At 45.1% G+C, this 13,807-nt stretch overlaps 1 protein-coding gene and 1 long non-coding RNA gene across 5 annotated transcripts in view; one reads left to right on the top strand and one right to left on the bottom strand.

The window, feature by feature from the left end:
- Window positions 1–100: 100 nt before the first annotated feature.
- The window catches only part of SPECC1 (sperm antigen with calponin homology and coiled-coil domains 1), an 87,489-nt gene continuing 73,782 nt past the window's right edge, over window positions 101–13,807 (top strand). The window contains exon 1 of one of the 4 annotated variants that reach the window (XM_038157762.1): window positions 101–195. The gene's annotated coding sequence lies outside the window, so the exon portion shown is untranslated. Of the gene's footprint in view, window positions 196–10,992; window positions 11,260–13,807 lie in introns of those variants that run through there. The other 3 variants (XM_038157761.1, XM_038157764.1, XM_038157765.1) reach the window with 3 other exon arrangements.
- LOC119709696 lies at window positions 6,292–9,546 on the bottom strand. The gene is made up of 2 exons (XR_005259407.1): window positions 9,306–9,546; window positions 6,292–8,108 (listed from the first exon to the last, which is right to left on the bottom strand). It is a non-coding gene; the product is annotated as an uncharacterized LOC119709696 (long non-coding RNA).

Genomic DNA, 13,807 nt, shown 5'->3' with positions numbered 1-13,807 from the left:
CCGACGCCTCCGGGAAGAACTACCACTCCCGGCACGTTCCGCGGCGCGCCGCGGGGATTGGCCGTCCCGGGCAGCCAGGGGACTACATTACCCGGCGTGCCGCACAGCAGCCCCCTGGTGGCCGGGGCGGCCGGTGCAGGTGAGGTGAGGGCTCCGGCTGCGGAGCATCCCCGAGCGCGGCGGCGGCGGCTGCAGGTGAGCGCGGGGCGGTGAGGGCAGCGCGGGGGAACCGGCTGGGCTGGGGAGAACCGGCAGCCTCGCGCCGGGCATCCCCGTGCTGGGGGAGCGCTGAGGTGCCGCAGTGCAGGACGCAGTCCCTGTGCCCTGGCTGAGGTGCGGGGAGCGGGTGAGGTGTCGCGGTGTCGCTGCCGTGTCCCCGCATCCTCCCCGCCGCTGACTCCGGCCTTACGCCGGTGTCTGGGGGGCAACAGGTCCAGCACAGGGCGGGGGCGCTGCCCGTGCCCGCAGGCGTCCCGCCGGAGCCGAGCCGGGATCCGAGGGGCAGGGGAATTCTGAGGGGCAGCCGGGGGCTCTGAGGGCAGCGGGGCTCCCGCAGGCTCTGAGGGGTAGGGGGGCTCTGAGGGGCAGGGGGGTTTTGACGGCAGCGGGGCTCCCGCAGCCCCCGCGGGGCTCTGAAGGGCAGCAGGGCTCCCGCAGGGCTCTGAGGGGCAGCCGGGGGCTCGGAGGGGCAGCCGGGGCTCGGAGGGCAGCGGCAGCCCGGGGGGTGCCCGCGGCTCCGGCGGGGCTGCACGGCCCAGGGCACCCGAGCCTGGCGAAGGTGTCCCCGCTGTGCCACGGGCACGCCGGAGCACCGGGACATCCCCGGCTGCTCCCGGGGACAGCTCGGGCTCCCCGGCCTCGGGACGTGTGTGGCTCAAAAGGGCTCTGAGGATATCCACAGTGTTCCATCACCAAATGCAAACTGGGCTCGTGTCAAATCGTGCACGGCCCTCAGCTCTGGGGAGCTGTTCTGTTTGGTGATAGGGTGAGAAATGCTTTTCCTTTTGGTGAATAAGGTGCAGTGAGCATTAAAAAAATTTCCATGTTTCCTACTTGTGTTGCTTTTTTTCTTCACCTGTTTTACTTTCTTGTTCTTGTGGACTGGAACCCTTTTTCATCTTCACAAGTGATGATAAGTGTGCCTTAAAAATACCTTTATTTGTATTTGATATTTTTCTATTTTAAGTTACCCATAGGTTTTTAAATCTATGAGAAATAGTTGTCTTGGTTTCAATAGAATGCATGGAATTATAGTGTTTCAGTAATTGAAAATTACTTTCAAAATTAAATAAATTATGCATTAGTATGAAATCTTCCTGATAACCCTGAAACACGACTTTTTAGAGGATTTTCTTTTATATTTTGGTCCTTTTTTGCTCTGTCCTGCTTATATCTTAGTGTAGGTAGCTTCAAATAACGATTTAAATGGATAATTTTATCACTTCCAATACTTCATTAGACGAAGTTCCACAACTTTCCTCTAAATCTCACTGCCCTCTGCTGGCTGCACCAGCAGGGCCCCCCTGCCCGCTGCTATTCCCTCTTTTTCTTTCTTTTTTCGTCCTTGGGGTTTTTAAATTATGATTTTTTTGTTTGTTTGGGGGTGTTTCTCCCCCACACCCTTTTTTTTTTTTTTAAGGTCAAATCCCATGAAAAAGCACGTGGTTAAAATCTACTACAGCAAGATCTTGAGGTTGCTGGCAGGATGATCTCCCTAAGGAACCCTCAACTTAAGATTTCAATCTTCTTGATCCAAAATAACCTTGCTGGGCTGAAGTCACACAGCAAAGCCTAATTTCCAAAGGTCAAAAGGGAAAAAATAATATATGTTGGATTGGGAATTTCAGCCCTAAGAGTTTATATGTATGGTTGAATAATTGCTTTGACTTTCTTTCCCCTTTCCCCGGGTTTTGGAGAAAAGGCTGGGTTAGTCTTTGTTTGTAAATAAAATATTTAAGCAAGAATTTTGTAAATATGATTCTATAAAATATACTTATTTATGGATATTAATGTGTGATTAGATGCCATTTAGATATTAGATTATTAGATATCCCTTAGATATTTAATAGTTTTCTCCTCTTCCCATTCTGTCCTACATAAGAACAAATTCTGGTGCCTGAGTCTTTGAATAATCTCATCTGCCTGAACAGATTTTTCGTGTGGGTGAAATCAGATGGAGGATTAAGGATTTGAGAGGGACTATGAGAGTTCAACATCTTTGATAAACAAGTTGTTTCATTCCAATTTTCAGCTGTTTCTTCTTTCCAAGCCCGTGAACCTCCACCACTGCAGAGAGGTGGTGCATCCAGCCCTCTTCCTTGTCGCTGTCCCTGAGCCACTCCTTTACCCTGGAGCTGCTCAGTCCAGTGCAAGAGCTCAGGTTCTTTTTAACCTCGCCCAGTCCCCCGAGATGAAACACTCTGAATTCGGGTGAGTGTGACGGCAGCAGCGGGCACAGATGATCCCGAGCTTTTGTGCTGCTCCGAGGAGCTCGGTGGCTGCTTCAGCAGAGGGCAGCACACGGCGACACCCAATAATTGCGTCTCACTTGACCTTTGCAGTGACTCAGTGACTCCCACGCTCCAGTCTTCTCCAGACTGGATAAATCTTGGAAATAATGAGGGGTTTGTCAGAAATCCTGGTTTTGCATATGTCTTGGTTGTAGAGTTCCCAGGTTTTGAGTAGACTCTAGAAGTGCTATTAAAAATTAAAATAAGTTTTCACAGTCCCCAGCTTTTATTTTGTCAAAATGCCAGTTCCAGAGTGGTTTCTGAAAGTTATTCAGCTGGGCAAGAAGTGACTGAAGGTGGAAGTCAACAAGAATTATATCAAATCCATTCTTTTGCACTCATTCCTACCTGTGGGCACTTTTTTCCTTATCAGAACAGTCATGTTGTAGGGGTGAATGAGAAGAGGAGATAAATAATTGGGTATTTTAATGAAAAAAGGAAAAGCTTTTAATCACCACAAGCAGAAGAAAGTGGGGCTGCTTTGCAGGTGGTCACATGCTGATCTCACCTGTTGTGTACAAAGAGGTTTCCAGTGGCTGCAAAAGGGAAGCTGCTGGGACCTGCTGGGCTTTGTTTCCACCCTGTGGTATTCTCATCTATACATTAAATTTAATCCTTTCCTTCTTCTCATTGACCTTGTGAGTGTAGGGTTTTGTTGTTTTTTTTTTTTTTCTTTAAAAGACTTTAGGTTGGAAAGTGCATTGCAGAAGTGGAGTGCTTTGTGGAATAGATCTAATTTCAGTGAGGGAAAGCAGCTTCAGCCTCTGTACTTTCCTTGGCTTATGAGTTTAGCAAATTTATTTGGTTGAGAGTGCAGCTGGGTTTTGTTTTTTTTTTTTCTCCTAAAGTAGCTCTCAGTGCTGGAGAATACTGTGTCACTACCATGGCAAACAGCTTAAGTACTAAGAAAAAGGTTAGATTACAGGTAGGTGGCAGGTATATTTGAGTTAAAACTCAAAATGTATCCTGACCCACTGATTTTCCAATTTTTTTTTGCTTTAAGTCAATATAAAATAGGCTGTGGAGAGAGATCTTGGACTAAAATCTCCTTTTAGGATCAGCAGACTCATTCCTTGTGACTGTGCTCTGTAACTCAGCAAGAAGGAACAGGATGTGGCTTTTCAAGATGAGTGTTTGATCCTGTCTGCTGTCCCTAACGTTTTAGAACTCAAAGTCTGCACCCCTTTTGAAAGCAAGGTGGTTTCTTTGTGTTTGTTCCACTTCAGCAAGGTACTCCTTCTCCTCTTCACAGTTTGCCCAATATCACACATATTTTTGTTTTCACCTATAAAATTTAAAACACACTTGTGTGGTCTAAAAAAACTTCCAGGCATCATCATCTCCCAGGGCTTTCGGCTGTTGCTATAGAAGCCTGAATTCTCTTTGAGAGACCTTTCCAACAAAAAGAAGTTGATACTGCAGGAAAGTTGTCATGGAAATCTGCAGCAAAAAGAGAAAGGAAATCTCAGTTTGATGACTGTTCCACAGGCTTAGCCAGCCTGGTGAAGTGGCTCCCTATCTGCAGCTCTGCTTCTGCAGATTCTCTGGGTTCTGTTCCAGTGGATTGGAAAGCTGTGGACTCAAACCTGAAGAAATAAATAATTAACATTTGTATAACCAAACATACCTTATCAACTCAGAGAGCTTTATCCAGACTTGAGTTTTTTGGAGATTCCCAGCAGCCTGGCCCCAATGGGGGATGGAGCTGTGGCACAGCTATTTCTGATATTTCTGGCAATGCCCACTCTGAAAGGATTTATTGAAGTACCACGATTGAAATGAGGCTTTCAGAACCAATTTTTAAATTGACAAACTAAAAATAGTTTATTCTGCAAGCTTCAGTGCCATTCTAGATTTGAACAGGAGCCCTTTGTGTCCAGCTAAATTATGGGATTAGCAGATCCCTCCCCATAAATTTCTTATACCATCACCAAGCCTGGTTGGCTCCCTGGTTTCAAGCTTTTTGTGCCTCTCTTACTAAAGCCTCCTGATATCTAATGAATGTGATTATGAGTGAGCTGCCTTTAAATATCTATTACCAGAGTCACCATGGTAACTGCTGTAAGAATTTCTTGCTGGTAAAAGGTTTCCAGCTCCCCGAGATACAGCAGGGCAAAATGCTTAGGCTGTTGTTTTCACGGTTTGAATGAGATCAAAGAGGACAAAATAACATATTCCTGATTTTTGATAGCAGTGGATGGTAGTGGAACTGAAAGGAATAAGATTTATTCTGGAGCCTGCCCTCAGATCAGGGAATGCAGGACAGTTCCACAGGCAGGGACAGCCCAGGCTTTCCTTGGGCAGCAGGCTCCTGCAGGAATTGAAGATGTCACTCCCTCTGGCTGAGCCAACACTTGGCCTTTCTTTCAGCACTGTCAGCAAGTGAACTAATTAGCCCTAATGAAGGATGCAAAATTGTGATAGTCCACCTGCCACAGGAGCAGGAAGAGTTGCTGGGTGACTCGGTGTGGAGTGGAAAGAATTGACCTGGCTTGTGTGTTCTCTCTTCATTTCACGGTGTTCTCAAGCTGCTCCATTTTCCTCTCAGCCTTCAGCTGCTGCGTACCAGGGCAGTGGTGTTAGTTGGGCCATATTCAGCGTGACTTCCCTGCTGTCCTCATTTCCAAATCTTCCTCTTCCCTTCTTTCACATCTGCTTTCTCTCCCGAGTTCCTGTTGTGTGGCAAATCAATCCCTTGCTCTGTAATGACAGTTGTTTCTATAGGCTTCCACGTGACAGAGTCACTAATGTCCCTCATGCAAACTGTCACCTCAGGCGGTTGTTTTGCTTTCATTTATTTATTTACTTATGGTAAACAGGCCACAAACTCCATAGGGCACTTCTTCCTTTTCATGCAGTCTGTTCTCTCGCTTCATTGCCCTCCTGCTATAGTATCTGCTGGAGATTTTAAATTATCCCTTGCTTTTATAGAAGCATGGAAAACCGAGCCCCTATTCCTGCTGCTTTCCCACTTCATTGCCTGTGCCTCTTCTTCTGGGCATTTAGGGCTTTGGTAAGGGAGGCTTCTGCTCTGGTGCGAGCTGTTTGGTGTGGCTGTGCTGCACGAGAAAATGAGACCTTGAGGAGAGGAGCAGTTTGCACCCACTTTGTGTGGGGGGACAAGTGGCACAGCAGAGCCAGCACGAGTGGCACTGAGCACGTTTGATGGGAAGATTGTGCCTGCAGGATGAGCTCATGCTGGTGAAGTGTTGATATTTGTCCTTACCTGCCCCGTAGTCAACATGAGCCACATGCCAAGATCATTTTGCTGAGTTTAAGGATGCTTCTAATTCATTTTAGTTATAAGGCTTATTGAGTGCCAGATTTACACCGAGGGTTTAAAATCTGAAGGGATTATGATTGCCGACCAAGAGATCCACGGAAATAATTTCATAACAAGTCTTGAAAGCAGAACCTGGCTCTCAGAATGGAATTTGCCTGCATTATACCACTACTTGTTTCTTAATGGCTCCTCTGTAGCATTGTGGTTAATGCTGGGAGGGTCTCAGTGTTTGGGCACTTCAACTTTCAGCTGCTTGGTTCAATTTCTCAAGCCTGCTAAGCTGATTTAAAAGTTTAAGCAGTAGCGAACATGTTTGTTCCTACAAGCTGTCTAGAAGAAAGGAATTGTTGAACTTTCATTTAGATTCTCCCTTTTTTCTGAATTAGATTACATCACCAAAGCCAAACTTCTGTGCTGAATTTCTGGGTGCCTCAGTGTGCATGTCTGTCAAAACTGCTGATTTATAGGGGAGTTCAAATCGATGAGCACTGTAGACCCTTGCTAATTTGTGATGTTTATTCAGTAATTTAGGGGTTTTCATTTCCTGACCTGTAAAATGGATGAGTTATTAAGCTACTGCAATGATCAAGCGTCTGTGAAAGACGCAGAGAGGGAACACGAGGTGGGCACTCCAAGGCATTGCTGTGTGGGGAATCAAATCTTGCCGAAAGCCTTTTTTCTGCAATCCTGATCTGCATCAGAGGGCTCGTTCCTCTCCTGGGACTTGAGCTCCTCGTGCTTCTGAGTTCCCTCTGCGGGTTTGTCCTGGTTTGGTTCCCGCTGGAATCCCCGGGATGCTCCCCGTGGGTCGGGGGGATCCCGCAGCTCCGCTCCCGTTCCGGCTGCCGGCGCTTCCAGCGAGGATCCCTCGCAGACAAAGCCGATCCCTCCTGCCTCTCACTCGCATCCCCCTGCAGCGCTCCGAGAAATTCAAAGCAGGGGACGTTGCTCCAGAATCCCGTCGGGGGTTTTGATTCCAAGGCAGCCTCCAGCACACATCTCCAGAGCTTCCTTTTGCTGCGCAGCTCTGCATTGGCAGTGATTTAATGGAATGTTGTTCTGTTCCGGGCTCCTTGGCGTTTCTCACCTGTTGGAATTCCTCTCCCGTTAGGTGATAAATGCCAGCTCTTCCAGCGTGACATCCCTCTGGGACAATAAGTAAAGGGAGCAAGTAGGGTTGTGCAGGATTTTGCCTGGGTAGGTAGTAAAAACTTGCTGTGCTACTTGAATATGGTAATTATCTATGAATTGTTAATGAGTGCCACATTATAACCTATATAGCAGAAAACTAACACCGAGGAATAATAAAATAGAAAGTTACTCCCTTTCCCTTAAGCATTTCTTGCTTTTAATCATTGAAATTTAAAAAATCAGTTAGTAAAAAAGAACAGTGTAAGTCTTATTGTCCTCTTTCAGGGAAGAGCATTCATTATTGCCTTTTTTGCATGTTCAGATTTATCCACATTTTGAATAACAGGGTGACTGCAGGAAAGCTGTCCTTGGTTGTTGATGATGCCTAAGGAAGTAGAGACGTTTGAAAATTGCATAGAATAATGAACTTTGCATAAATGTGTGCAAAAGTGATCAGTGATTTTTATTTTAAGTATATGAAATACGATGAGTGTTTCTTTGCTACATAGATTTCCTTTCTCATTTTGCCTTTTTCTGTGGGTTGGCTTTTTTTTTTTTTTTTTTGGGTAGATAAATGTGTGTTAACTCTTGAGTGTTCTACTCAGAAATTACAGAAATACTGAAAAATACTGGCACATCTTACAGACTTTCTTTTGAAACAGGCAGTTTCCTAATTCTATTTTTGACTGACTCAGTGGCTGTTCCCTTGGAAATTCTCAAGTTGTTGTCTGGTCTTCTGAAATTTTGGCAATAGGCACCAGAAGAAGCTGTTTTTCTTGTCTCCTGTAGCACTCCATGTTCCATAAAACATTATCTGCCTCTTTTTCACCCCAATTTAATTATTCTAGTCTCTTCCAGCAGCAAGCATTTTCTCCCCTTGCAGGCCAAAGCTGGTAGCCACAGGCTGAGCCCCTCAGGTGTTGGGTAGGAACACGAAACTCTGAGTAGTCTCTTAAGAACAGGGAAGCAAAAATAAATCCCAGTTCTCCAAGCCAGCTCACAGAGCTTGCTTGTGCTGGTGGAGCCCTTTTGGCAGCAGTTGCAGGAGTTCCATCCACCCGTTTGATCAGCAGCATCTTGTTGACTGAGCAGCAGTTGTTTTTGTCAAAATGGAAAGTGGTGCCCCGTGATTCACTCTGCAAACGTCCACCAGCAGCGTGAACTTCCTGACATCTGCACTGCAACTGAGAAAATAAAGAAGTTTGGATCAGTTATGTCCAAAAGGGAAAAAGCACGGAGTAAATGCTGTCCCAAAGCCATGGCCTGACTCCACTAATATCCACTGTGTGATGCAGGCTTGCCTTTGTAATTGCTTTTGGTTTTCCAACTCCAGACAGCAATGTCCCAAGCCTTGCAGCTGAATTAGAGACTTGCTTTAAAAAGACATTGTTATTGACATAATAGCCTTGTTTATGGAATTTCTCTCCTTTGTAATTAAGGTTGTTTCATGCACAAAAGCAGTTAAATATGGCATAAATAGCTGTAAATGCAAAGATATTTTAAACCTTGTTCCTTGTGTAAGCCTTTTTTCCACACTATGCGTTTGCTTCTCAAATGAGCTGTGCCACCCAAAATTCTGCCCTTTGCCCATTTCATTAAGTTCTCATCCATACTTGTTCTTGTGGAATTGCACCATTAAGGCAGCATAAAGCCTTTAAATTCCTCAAATGCAGTATTTTCAAGGTGTATTAATGGTGAGGTTTGATCTTATTCTCTCATACCTTGTAGGGAAGTTGTGGGAGCAAGTGCATTGAGCAGAATGCAGGCAATATGTTCAGTGTTATTTTGTCTGTCAACCAATTTTACCAGCTGGGTGAGAACCTGGCAGATACTTGAAAAAAGTTTATATTGCTACTTGAAATTGTTTTCTCACCCTGGCTGTGTGAAAGTAATTATGGTTAAGGCCCTGGCTTTCTTTCTGCCTGGCCAACTCATTTGAGCTGTTTGTTTCTGGGCTGTTTTTTCATTTAACAGAAAAGCAATTTATCAATTCAGAAAGTTTTATGCTGAATAACTCTTTGGTCTAAGTAAAGAGATCAGGTAATTATAGCCATAAGGGCTACCAGAAAACCTCTAAATAAACAAATATACTGTCTGGTCTCCTTGGGTTTGGGGAAATTCTCCACCACTATTCCAGGCTGTCTCCCCAAGCTGAAGTATGTAAATGTTGTGACTGTCTCCTTACAGCCAAGCATTTCATTTTTAGCTTTTGGTCAAGCTATATTTATCAAATGTATCCCAAAGATATTTGAGAGTGCAGTACAGGAGCTCATCTTGCCTCCCCACTCCCTCATCTCAGTTCTGTATTTCTCTTGGCTGGAGGATAAGAAAACCAATCAAGCTGCCAACACTGCTCTCCCTCTGAGCCCAAACAAACTCACCAGCAGTGGCAGAGGGGCAGAATGCTGCTCTCCAAAAAGGGTTTGGTTTCTTCAGCCAGAGAATCTTCTCAGCAAGGTGTCTGCACCTGATGTCCCTCTCACTGGTGAGCTCAGGGCCCAGGTACCTGCAGCTGTTTGCCCTCAGCTGGTGTGTTTGAGCTGCAGCTGCTCAGTTGTGAGGGTGGTCCATGAGCAGAGGGGTGAGCTGCTGTCCCTCCCGGGGGAACCCAAGTGACCTCACTGTCTATGCCTTCATCACGTGTGGGGTCACTTCCTCAGGGAAGAGGAACTCTGCACTCAGATCAAGTATCTACAGCAACTTCCTCCTTATCTGAGCTGTGAATAATCTCAAGAACTCTGAATGTTCTGTAAAAATACAGAACAGGTAAGTTCTACCAGTGGTCACACAGCCTGAGCTTGGATATTGAAGAAACTGTCCAAATGGGCTGGGTAGGAGGATTGGTGCATTGTGGATGGTGGCAAGGCTGGAATTGCACCTGACTGAATTTAGGGATTTAGAACTAATGTCTGCTTGAGACCTGCCAAACACAGAGCTTTGGCCTGTGCCAAATAAGTCATGGTGCGCTCTTTTGTCTTGTTCTGGCATTTTAAGATAAGGCAAGAGCTTGTTACCCTTAAGAACATCAGAAAGTTGGATCTCAAATCCATAATCTTCAGAGGAGATTTGGCTTGGACTCGTTCTGTTTTTAAGGTTTGGTTACTCTGTGACAACAGCAGTGCTGCCAACACTTAGCTCAAACATAAATTTACTCTTGGCATAACATCAGCTTCCTTCAGGCCCCTTTGGCACCTCGAGTAAGGAGGGTCCAATAGGGTTGGACTATTCAGAGCCTTCAACATCTACTAGAAATATCTACTGTAGTATCAACATGACTTCAATACCAGGCTCACACTGTTGAGAGGGAGAATTCCTGATCTGTAGGAATTCTTTGGTCAGAGACACCAGAGGGTGATCAGACCCTCTCTAGACAGGATTGGACAAACCCCCCTGTTTTAAACATGTTTGTTTTCTGTTTGAAATTTGGATTTTATGTCTTTTCAACCTCTCTGTCTCCTTCAACTTGATAGTATCTCTGCTTGCTTTAACTCTGGCCCTTTTCTTCCTGTTTTCAATCATGAAATTATTTTCAAAAATCTTAAGGAAGAGGTTAATGTTCTCAAGCATTTGTGCTCTCTTGTCCTTTATTTGCTCTTTTCTAAATAAAGAACAGATTGACCCTTGGGCAGCTCAAGTCACTCAGACTCATTCTGGTTAGTTTTGTAAAAGCTTCTGTCTTAGTTTACCTTCCTGCTCTACACCCACTTCTCCACTTTGTTGAAGCAATGATGGAGGCAAGGGAAGTGTCATAAGGTGTCCTGGCTGTGATTGCTGGCACTCTGGGGGATGAATTCTTGTGGAATAGAAAAGCTTCTGAAAGCTGCTTCTGTGTTTTCCTCTGAAAATGCCTTTTTCTATGCCACCTCCTTGCCCTTTCTCCGTGGTATGTGCTGCTTGTTTTTGCTTGATTGGATCATCCAGACCAGTTTGTGGTTTATGCTCTGCCCAGTGTCCAGTCCTGCAGTTGGGGACGATGGGACCCTGAAAGAAACTCTTCGTCTGCTTTAAGGATTGAAGCATCTCACTGTTCTGGACCTAGGCTACAAATTGCTTTCTTGCATAAATCCTCCTTGCTTTGATGAAAATATAACATTTGTCATTCCCCTGAGTAAGCGAGTGCCTGTGTGTGTGTGCTGAGTGCCGAGGCGCCGGTGGAGCCAGCTCGCTTCCGTGTGTGAATCATTTCTCAAGCAGCTCTCTGTGTCTCTCTGCAATGTGGTTTTCCTCTCAGGAAAGCACTCAAGCCCTGAATTTTCAGTCTGGTTTGCACATGCTGTCAGAAGGTAGTGGGAGACACTTTTCTTTTTAACGCAGAAAAGAGGACAAGCTTTTACTGTAAGTATTTTATTATCTTTTCTTTCTTTTATGATAGAACTGTATTATATCTAGAAGGATTCTTGGGCCAGTAATGTATTTGTAGAGTGAATGAACCTGCTTTGCTCAACAGCACTTTCTTCATAGTATCTCAATGTAAAACTAAATTGAATTAATCAAAAATAGGGTAAACACGGCTGTGTTAGCTGAAAATGGGCTGGGGGTAGTCTAAAAGCCATTACAACCACAGAAAAAAATTCCCTCACGAGAGCTGGCTACTGTATTTTCCTCCTGCTCGTCTGCATTGATTTAGTGACAGAAGGGGTGAAGCTGTTTCTGTTCCTGCTTTTTCCTCTGGCAATTTAGGGTTGTTCCCCGACAGTGAATGGAAGCAGGAGCACGAGCAGAGTTTCCTCTGCTGCTGCATGTGCACACAGTCCAGTGAAGGAAAGGCAGGAGGGATCGGGCTGCTGAGCCAGGAGCTCGGGCAGCTCCTGTCTGTGGGAGCAGGGCGAGCACTGGGGCACTCCAGCAGGTACCTCTTGCAGCCAGGGCTGGTCAGGTTCTCAGCAGGACCATTTCATTACAGCACCTCGACTGTTGTCTTTAAAATTGTCCTGGGGATGAAGATTGGTCATAGAAGCAATTGTAATAATAACAGCGTTTATAGAGCAGGTAATATGGCAAAGTTGTAGAGATGCTAATTAAGCCCTGTGTGTGCAGCAGTAAAGGATTAGTGGTAGAACTGGTTTGAAAACAGGGATTCTCTACCTTTTCCTCTTCTGTACAGTTCTAGAAATCCCCTGCTGTTCCTTTCTGGTTTGCCTGTTTCTTTCTAAATGAGTGTTCTTCGCCCCCCTAACCTCAGCAGGAGAGAGGATACCTGATTTGCTCAAACAGTGCTTTTTCTGCACTGCACTGTTTTCTGCTTTTTCTACCACAGAAATTCCTCATCCTAACATGCACTCGGCTATGTGCTACCCCTTCCCTCTCTTGTGCAGTTCTAAACCCATTTAATTTCATTGTGTGGCCCACCAAGGTGGGTCATTCAGTCCATCGGTGGCCCCCGGTCACAGCTGCAAACTGTTCTTAGGTCTGTTCTGTTCCTGTTCATTATGAATATTTTTAAAATGCAGAAGTCCTCTGGTTTCTCCTGCAGCTTTGGAGTTATGTCCTCATCTCTGCAAAGAGCCCTTTCTGTCAGAAGTTCACGCTGTCTCTCATAAACGCTCAGAAGTTCCCAGTTTATGAACTTCAAGTGAGCTCTTTTGCTCTTTAATGGGAGATAAATATCTCCTTAAGGGATGGCTTCCAGATCTCAATTATTGCTCTGCACTGTGATGGATGGAAAACGGGAGTCAGGGAAACATCCCAGCGTGTGGCAATCTGTGAGGCTGCTCGCTTGCGTGCTGCGTGACAGATGTTGATTTATCTAATTTTTGCTTTTTTTTTTTTTCCTGTGGGGTTCCATTCCAAGGCAAACGAACGAGTCCATCTATGTAAATATCCTATTTAATGAGCAATTATTTTCCCATTTTTACGAATGGAAAAACTAAGGCATGGGAAGGTTGCATGGCTGAGGGGGTATGATGATTCTGTGCTGAAGCTGAGGATGGAATCAGGTGGAATTCCATGGAATGCATTGCCTCTGGTATCATCCTTCCATGCTCTGAGGGGACAGGGAAGCTGCCACTCTGTCTACCAGTGTGCACCAGTCAGGATGACCATGTAGCCACATGCTGTGCACCTCTGCTGTCCCAAAAAAAATCATCATTCCTTTTCTTTCTTGTAGTTGTGTCTACCCTCTATGCTACAGAAAAACCTAATGACAGGTAATTATCAGGCAAACCACTTGTAATTATTCTTAATTTCTTCAGCAATTATATAGCTTTTGCTCTATCTGAAATGAAACCTCCTTCTCTTCCTTCTTGTGGGTTGGCAAAACATGAAGTGGCCGAATGTGTCACTTGCTCTGTGCTGTATTCACTGGGACAGTAGTTCAAAGAACGTGGATTAATGAGCAATAGCTGCCTTGAAATGGCTCTAAAACATTTTTTGTTCTCAACCTGCATATACTGAACATGAATTAAACCCATCTATTCAGGACACAGTCATATTGGGGAAAGCCCAGAGTGACCTAATTCTTCATGATTATGACATGGTTGTAACTTCAAAAAGGGAGTTTGGAGTCAATGCATCATTTTTAGCCTTCCTGAATATTCCTGTGCATCCTTCAGTAACATGTTTGTGATTCAGAATTGCCACATCGTGTAGAAAATTACAGCTGGGTTGGGAGTTTTGTTTCTTTATCCTCTCATTTGTAAGATCGGGGGTCATAAGGAGGTAGCAGCATTTCTCTTCTGAGCTGCGTAATGGTGACTGGTTAGATAATCAGTGTGAGGAAGGAGGAGGAGATGGAGAATCCATGTGCAAACTGTGTAATTCAAACACAGGACAAGCATGTTCCCAGACATCTCCCAGTACAGCTTTGGCTCGGTTTTCCAGCATCACTCACTGTGCTGGATGACAGCAAAGATATCTGTGTTTTCCTGTCTCATGAATGGACAGC

This window comes from Motacilla alba, chromosome 19 (genome assembly GCF_015832195.1).
Source record: "Motacilla alba alba isolate MOTALB_02 chromosome 19, Motacilla_alba_V1.0_pri, whole genome shotgun sequence".
Lineage (NCBI taxonomy): Eukaryota > Metazoa > Chordata > Aves > Passeriformes > Motacillidae > Motacilla > Motacilla alba.
The sequence above is the reverse complement of the archived record's forward strand: the minus strand, read 5'-3'. Positions and strand labels throughout refer to the sequence as shown.